Source organism: Acyrthosiphon pisum, chromosome A1, assembly GCF_005508785.2.
Source record: "Acyrthosiphon pisum isolate AL4f chromosome A1, pea_aphid_22Mar2018_4r6ur, whole genome shotgun sequence".
In the NCBI taxonomy this organism is placed as follows: Eukaryota; Metazoa; Arthropoda; class Insecta; order Hemiptera; family Aphididae; genus Acyrthosiphon; species Acyrthosiphon pisum.
The window spans coordinates 148,476,471-148,485,874 of record NC_042494.1 but is presented as its reverse complement, the minus strand read 5'-3'; the positions used below and the strand labels follow the sequence as shown (position 1 = coordinate 148,485,874).

At 30.2% G+C, this 9,404-nt stretch overlaps 1 non-coding gene across 1 annotated transcript; it reads right to left on the bottom strand.

Moving 5' to 3' along the window:
• Positions 1-8,968: 8,968 nt before the first annotated feature.
• Positions 8,969-9,050, bottom strand: Mir137 (microRNA mir-137). The gene has a single exon (NR_040118.1). It is a non-coding gene; the product is annotated as a microRNA mir-137 (primary transcript).
• Positions 9,051-9,404: the final 354 nt, after the last annotated feature.

The following is a 9,404-nucleotide window of genomic DNA, read 5'->3' as shown; positions in this document are numbered from 1 at the left end:
TATTGTAAATCTAGAAATATGTTTTTTGAAATAATTTTATTTAATAATATTTTATTTATTAAATATACTATTTAATGAAATGAGTAGGTAGTGAAAGTTTAAAGTCCATAATTAATTGTATTTTAATTATATTTTTACTACCTATATATTATTTTTGGTTGACATATATTTCATAATCTTAATTTATATTTCTGGCGGCGTAAAGACTTTGTCCGGTACGCCACGACCCGGCCGTCCGAATGGCCTGCCTGAGCTACCGCGTCGAACCACAATGGTCCTAGCCTTATCACAGATCCTTATCACCAGACCTCCGTATCACCCTTACACCGTCTAGCTCGAGACGTCTCGACGGCCGGACCACAAGACCACTACAGCTTCCGACATCGGTTAACACTCCTCGCAAACTCTGGGGGGTTTAGGGGTCTCCCCCATCGACGCTCGGAGAGCTAGTATTATTATAAATAAAAACATAAAATAACTGGCAGTTTTAAATTATTTATAATGTAACGCAGTTATTGGCTATTTCCATTTTTTAATTATTATTTTTTTTTAATCACGTTTAATGATTGAAAAAATAACACGTTCACGTTATTTAATGGAACAAAGTATAAACAATTTCGTACTAAAAACGAAGACAATGTTAAACTTAAGCAGAATAATATTTTTAAAAAACATACAGTTATATACATATATATTATTATTTTCTAACGGATTTTCGTATTAAATGATTATTTTCAATTAATTTTCAACAAGTTAATTATAAAACAAATTTTTAAGAAAACAATTTAAAGAATTTAATGTATTCTCATCGTGTATTACTATTAGCAGACATTTGAAGTTTAATCAATATTTTTTACGGCGTTTCAATAGGTATACTTAAGCTTTGGTTATTTTTTTCTCCGAGATAATTCTTTTGAAATATTATGAAAACAGTGTTTAGTTATAATGTTTGATTCCCCCTCAATAACGTTGTTTTACTAAATATTTTCATTTATGAATACCAAGTAACAAAACTTGAATTCATATATACCTATATTGAATAGTAAAGTATACATATTATGTACTTTTCATTTGCAGTTAAGAAGTACTAAGATGGACATGTAATAATACAATAGGTACTTGGACGTTTAGAATTTTTCAACCTTGTATTCAACTTTTAAGTTGAATACATAATATTTATAACATTTACAGGCTAATAATGTAATACCGGAGAAGTTTAAATTTAAGTTCATGCGATTTTTAAGGGAATCATGAATAGGATACGCTTTTCATTCGACACCCTCATTATTATGATACCGTGGTATATATTATTCGGAACGCGTGTTCGTTCTTGTACGCAGTGAAGTCCTGATGTAGATAGGTATTACGTTTTTTTTTAAGATGAATAAAATAATAGAAAGTTGAAAGATAAAAAGATTCTATATTGTATATTTTGGTAAGTTGTAAATAAAGCATAGATCATTAAAAAATAATAAAATAAAAAGCATCGTCAGACATAAATTGCAATAACCGTATTGACCAACTGCAGTAAAGGCCAATAATAATATTCCTCGGCAATTTAGACGGTATTTGTGATGTAGGTATATATCGCAATAGTTGATATAGGTCTACATAATGTCGTATAGTTGAACTCGCGGAATGCGGGATAACTGTTTGCTAATAAAAAATAAATTAGACAAAAAGGTCAATGAGTACCTACCTAGTAGGTATATAGGTACACACTTTATTAATATTCGCTAAACACAATAAAATTGTATACATAATTCGCCCACGGATCGCGCAAATACAATAATAATAGAACGACAAAAAAAAACCCCATCAATTACGAATTGAACAACGGCCGTAAACCCCAAAACGTTGTAATTCACAGACAACAGTAAAATGAAAATACGGTGAAACTTCAGTAAGTACAACGAATTTCCATTTGACAACATTCTATGTTTGAGGAAATATTTTTCAGAACCAACCCAAATTAGATCCAGATGTACTTAATTATATTTAAGAGGAAACAACCGCCATGCATTTGTCTTCTCCATCTTACACGCGTACAACAGGGTGGATTTTCGTTCACTAGTTTCGACAGGACGTGTGCTGTTAGTTTTGATATTAGAGTGAATTGACCTGTTATTAAAATTTTAAGCGTCGGATTTTAATCGATAATTTAATTTTTAAACGAGATATGAACATTTTTAATTTGTGATATTTCACAAATCCACATCTTATACTTGAAAATTTCAAAATCGAAAAAATTGATGACGCTTAAGCACATATAATGCCCTCACTTTAAAGTCTAATAATATATCAATTTATTCTAATATTAAAACTAACTTCGCGCCATTGAAACTAGTGAACGAAAATTTGCTATATCATACGTTTGTAAGACGTAAACTACAAACGCATGTGTAGCGTCCTCTTAACAAATTTCTCTATGATACAAATTTTTTTTGTTGCCCATAAGATTTCTCAATACGAAAGTTTCACTGTATACACCTACATGATGTGAACTACTTCATTTGCCTATATATTATGGCAGGGGTGGCCAAATGATGGCCCGCGGACAAATTTTATCCGGACCGCAGGCAAGAAAAACCCGTTAATATTATTATACGTTCTAGTGTTGTAATTTATCATTTTTTTTTCGGTTTTTACCGACGCCTGCATTTTTTATGGTCCGTGAACAATTTCCAGATTCCAAATGTGGCCCTTCAAAAATATTAATTAGTGACCCCTGTATTATGGTATATATTATAATATTATGAATCTCTTCTCGCATTGTGTTTAAAATGTTTATAATTCAACAATTGAATGGATTTCGTTTGAGATTTACCGTTTGGTATATGTATATAATAGATTAATACATAATTTTGTGTCTGACATCCGAGTTATAATTATTAACAAATGTGTATTGCAGTTTTTTTTAGTAAATTCGTTCGTTGTCCATTGTTTTGACTATAAAACAACAGTGTATGTTTTCAATATAATTATCATTCAACCTTTTTCAGATATCGATCGACGGAGTTGAGATTTGCATTCATTAATACTTAATATCATACAGGGTCTAATGCTTTATAAAGAATTAAAAAAGATTTTTTAATCATTTGTTTTAGTCATATCTATTATATTCGTACAATAAAATCCACTTGTTATTTGTAATAAGTAATAACAGAAGGTTTTAAATAATTTGTTAATGCTTTCTTTTTACATATAGTTTTATCCTTATCCTGCGTGGTTAAATTTAAACTAATATAACATTGAAATCATATTGAACATTTTTAAAAGTTCAAAAATAAATATTCTAACTATATAACGTTATTAATAAAATAAATAAGGAGTTCTTAAAATAATAATTAATCTTGTTTGGTGATAATTAAACGCTAAAAATATCAAAAAGAAAATGTGTTGAACACTAAAATGTGTCGTTTTAAAAAAAGAATATAATGTAATAAAAAAAGTGTTGTAGTGAATAATTTGAAATAATTCTGAGAATCTCGTATTGCATGAAAAATGTAGAGAATTCATTGCCCATTATTACTAGGAAAATATTTCAATCAGTATTAATTATTATGCGTAATAATTACGTTGAAATACTTAAGTTTTTTTTTAAAAATAAATGCATTGTAGAATATATGAATACGTTTTTTTTTCAAAATTTATAACATAAAATAAAATGAACACTATAGGTATACCTATGCGTATAACAAGTGTTTTACACGTGCCTGCAGGGGCGGATTTACCCATAGGCCACCAAGGCACTGGCCTAGGGCGCAATATTTTTGGGGGCGCAATTTTTTAATTAATTTTTACTTTTTACTTTTTCATAATTTCATAATTCTATTTACCTAAATTTATATTTTATATTAATTTTTTTTTCATATACAACTTGCATGAAACTGGAGAATGGCTCACGTAGTCACGTCGCAGTAACGTTTTAATATATAAGCTATAATAACCTTGCCGTTTGAGTTTAATCCTGTGACCAGCGCGCGCCGCCACCGCTAGAGGTTTGATATCGGCACTCAACGAGGCAGTTGCCGGCGTTGCCTATGTTAATGCATGGGAGATGGTATACGGGTGTACGGCGTAAACACATACAATATTGTGAATGGCGCATGCGCAAAACGCCAGCCAAGGCGGTCAAATATACTGCCTCGGGCCGCCGCGCCGGGTACATTACTACATTGTATATAGCCGCTCTACTGGCTAGGCGGGGGACAGCTCGCACAGTGCTTGGTGAAGTGACCCGCCTCACCCCGCACCAAGCGCCACAATTTTATTAGAATACTGGAATTAATTCTGGAAATCAGGTGTCTTGATAAAGTAATTAATAATAATAAATATTGCGACGACGCGCGACGCTGGCACTGTCGCCCGTCTCGACCTGTATAGTGCATACTGCATACTGCTCAGAAATTTGCTAATCGATTACGATTATAGAGACAAGGGTGCTCAGATAAATCAAGGCGCAAAATGATTTAATTATTGTACAAGTGAACAGATGTACCTATGCAAAATTGTATTAATATTTATTTGTTTAGTTAGTATGTATAAATATAAAAAAACCTAAATAGGTACAATTTTTATAGTCTTGTTTTAGTTCATGGAACATTACTCCCCCCCCCCCCGTGGGAGCACGCCAATTTTTTGGGCGCTAGTGTTGTAATGCCTAGGGGTGGAAAAATGGTAAGTCCGCCTCTGCGTGCTTGCATTAATTTATTTAGAAAAATAATAATATCAAATGATTGGAATGATCTCTTTTAAAAGTACACTAGATACCAGCTAGTACCTATTGTATTATAATGATATATGTATTATGTATGGAATGTATGGTGTAGGTATACCTATTTACGACGTCGACTGCACTGCCATGTATACATCAAATATTAGCCTTATTACGGAAACGGTTACATTCCGCAAGCCGGAAAAGGAGAATCGTTGGTGAATGTTACCCCGAAAAGTGCGCGTGTAATGTAGACGATAATACGATTTATATGGCATATAGGACGGTTGGAGGAAGCGGTGATGAAAAAAGAATCTCCCTTTCAAGACTTACATTTCCCCATGCCCCAATTTCGCAGGAACACCGACATCCTGCCCTGAGCTGACGCCGTTGCGGTTCTCGTTATAGAAGGTTGAGAGGATTTTTCCAAACGAAACAATGATAATAATATAATACAATGTAACGACACTCCCGGCATATTGTGCTCGTCTGTCCGCGGACACGCGCTCGTCGAAAGCGTCGGAAAACAGATTCAGTATCGGTTTCCCGGGGTGGTTGTTGACAAATGATTTCAGCTTATATAATATAATTACTTGCACGCATCAAATTATGGTGCAGAAGTGATTGAAATCAGTGATGCTCTGTGTTTACACCACGCACAGCATTAAAATGTAAATGAATTATATGAGATACCGATTGATACCACGATTGAGAATCTAGTGAAGCGATAGGAATTCTGAAAACAATTTGAATTTGTCGTCAAGTCTTTATTTAAGATTGATCTTCTTACATTTAATCCTCCGAAATCTAAAAGTAATTAATCACAGAGATAACGATATTATTATTATATTTTCATACAATTTCAAATTTGGTTCCTGAATATTTCCTAAATGCGTACTTAAGAGTTACGACTTAACACTTTTGTGCTTTTAACCATCAATATATTATACATATAAACTATAAAAAAACGATTACTATTATGTTTAAATAAATAAACACATCACGTGTTATAATACAAAGTTTAACTTTTAATTTTGTTGTTTTTTTCACAAAAATTTTATGAAAGTTGTGAATGTAACCAGGTTTACCGTACATTTACTGGCGGAAATCGAGTGAGGGCTTGAGGGGAAGTTTCCCCTCGCCTCGAAAAAAGTCCAACAAGCCCTCTCCTTTTTTTAGTTTTGTAGGATCGAAGCACTCCTCTTATAATTATGTTAATAATGCTAGCCCCCATGAAATTTTTATGGATTTCCGCCTATGCATACAATATTTTTATTTGAGGAAATGAATGTACAAAATGCGCAAAACCAAATTTTTGATTAAATTTCATTATTTTCAGTGAATTATTAAATTTTTTTTCTTTAGTAATAATGATAATATATTATATAAAATAAATGGTATGACATTTCCTGGCTATAAAAAATTATTATTTCATGTTATTTATTGATACAATATAATATTCAGCAGTATAATTACATTACATCATATAAAATTATAACAAATACTTGTTAAATCAATCATAAAAATGAAATATCACAAAGTTAATCGGTATTATGTAGCAACCGTCTTTGTGTATATATATATACATACATAATAAAACTTCTGATAAAAAGAAAAACTTTTTTTCAATAATATGTTTTTATTTAAGGAACGATGAAAACTTTTGAATTTCTTATTAAATCAGACGAGGGTTACAAGTTTACAGCGTATAAAAAATATTGCTATATCACGATATTTCAAGGGATAATATTTTTTTCTTCATTTATTTTAACAAATAAAGAACTGATTTTAAAAATTAGATAAGAGTGTATTTCTCACATTATTAATAAATTCATTTCTGGAGTTATTTGAAGTAAAAAAAGTATTTAATATAATATATTATGTTGAATTCGGCTATTTGTAAGACATGCATTTTTTTATTAAGTGTATGATATTGATACCGATAGTGATATACAGATGTATATAAAATACAAAAAAACAAATATCTAAGTTAACGTGAAAAAATAATATTAAATATTTAATTACTGTAAAATGTATATCATCTGGTTCATTGGGAATTTCAAATACAGGGTTATAACTGATAAGTAGGTATATATATATATTTTTTTTGTATTGTTCTTAAACCCTGAGATTATGTCCATTATCTGTGTATATAATATATTTTAAAAATATTGAATTCAATTATTATTGTTGCATCAATTGATTATAATTATAAATTCTATATAGATTAATACACAGTAATAAGAAAGTGAATTAATTAATTATGCTGTATACTCTTTGAAGCAAAAACTAGTAAATATTCTTACCTCGTAACTTATGGTAAAACTTTATATCAAATATACTTACAGATTATGCGACGTAGAAGTACAAGTTAATCATTTGTATTAAAATAAATATATATTTTACTAGTCAGCTCTTGTATAATATGTCTGCTACGTCGGAAACATTAAAATTTAAAAGTTCTTTAGATTGCCTATACAGTCTGATGTAAAATTATAAGGAATAGATTTTTCTAGTGGTCAAAACAATAAAAATGCATAAATATTGAATTAAAATTTAAAAAATAAATAAATAACCATATAAACCAATAAATATCGGTGCGATGCACGTACCGTTATCGAAAAAAATATACCGGAAATTATTTCTACATAGCTCAGTAAATAAATAGTAATATTATAGATTACCATATGCATCCTGTGATAGAGGTAACGAAGTTCAAAATATAAAAAGTTTAAAATAATTGATATTTAGATGGGTAATGAAATATCATCGGTATGCATTTTGAATGTTAAAATAATCTGAATCTGGTCATCAATCTAGCCACATTTTTTATGTCAAGGGTTAAAAAATGAATTACAATTTTTCACTGGCCACAATGCAAATACAGTACTTTTTAGTACCTTATTTATTCAAAAAAAACTTATATTATAATCATATCAAATTCAGTTTATTTGAGTTCATAACTTTTAGATGTACACATTAATTTAACAAGGTATCTACAAATAACGCTTTAATCCATAGCCGTTTCCAGTCCATTGTATACTATCTATTTGTTCATGGTTTTTATATACGATGTCTATTCAATACAAAATATAAATCTTACTCGTGGACCACAAACAATTGTTGTCGACCCCTGATCTAATCTACCAAATATTACCGCAAAGTACTCTAATATATATCATAAATTAATTACTTATATTCATGGCCGCATTGGGGAAGGGGTGAATTAGTCGAGTTTAAAATATGACCTTACCAAAGGAGGTACAAAGGGAGCAAATGCACTGAGGCGCCTGGCGTGCCGACATTTTTAGGGGTGCTAAATTAAAAGATACATATAATACGTTTATATTTTTATTTGTTATTAATTTATTTAAAAAAATATATTTTATAACTATCTAACCTACAATAAGTCTTATTTCATGGCAAAACACTTGGATCAAACCTCCGCAATTTACACTTCTATAAAATCGTACGCCCAACTCGTACACAGTAGCATTCGGTACTTATATGCAAATCAATTAAGATTATTTGATATGTCGAACTTCTTGCAATTTTAGCAAAATGTTTACAGCATTAATGGTTTTTGTAGGTTCCTAGAAATCATATTAAATGTCACGTTGATTAATGGCACCAAATAGATTGGACCCGGGGCTAAGGTGCCAATTATATAGTTAGCATGACTCTGCTTATATATTACTCCACCTACTATGCAATGCAATACATGCATTCCTTATAACGGAATCGCTCGGTACCAACGGATTTTCCCGTTAAAGGGAGTCTAAAATATACAGGTTATTGGTTATACGGGTCTGTCGTTGTTTTCCGTTCCAAGAAGATTTCCGTGTTATAGGGTGTTTGTTATAAGGATGTTTTACCGTATTATAATAGCGTGTTTCGCATTACTGAATTATATTTTGTTTGAATATATTTACATAAGATAAGAAAATACAAGAATAACGCATTTTGAGTCTTAAGCCAATTTTTTTAATGTAAGTAAAACAATAATAAGGTACAATATCATATTATTCTATACACTATACAATATTAATAAGTTTATCTTAGGTATATGTATTATATAATATTATAATAACTAATTTTTATTACTTTTTATTAATTATTATACGAGGCTTATATAAAATTCCATACAAATATAAAATTGAAACGTTACACTTAATTCTAATAAATAAAATATATAATAAATTATGTCACACAAAATGTATGGTTATTGTCGATGCAGCACAATAAGTTTAAACTTGTCAACTACGTGTATTCTCAAGCAATAACAGTCTTAAATATGTGTTATGTCCCAAGAATACGCGGGGCCAACCAAGTTAGTCTACGAAGATGCGATATGGAATCCTGTCCGTCTGAAGAATGTTGATCCTTCTCGTCGTCATCTTAAAATCATAAAAATTCGAATTATAACAGTTTGTAAATAAAATATATTGTATTATTTTTTAAATATATTGATATTAAAAATCTTTTACTGACATAGGTATAGGTATATTCGTATATATTACTTTTGTTCATTAATTTTGTTTTATACTATAATATTAGGTTTGTCCTCTAATAATTGCGTTTCGCACTCGAACGATAGAAACAATAGTACGAACAAACGTGATTAAAATATGCATGACAATAAATTATTATTATTTATGTGACAAAATATAATGAATATGACGTATAT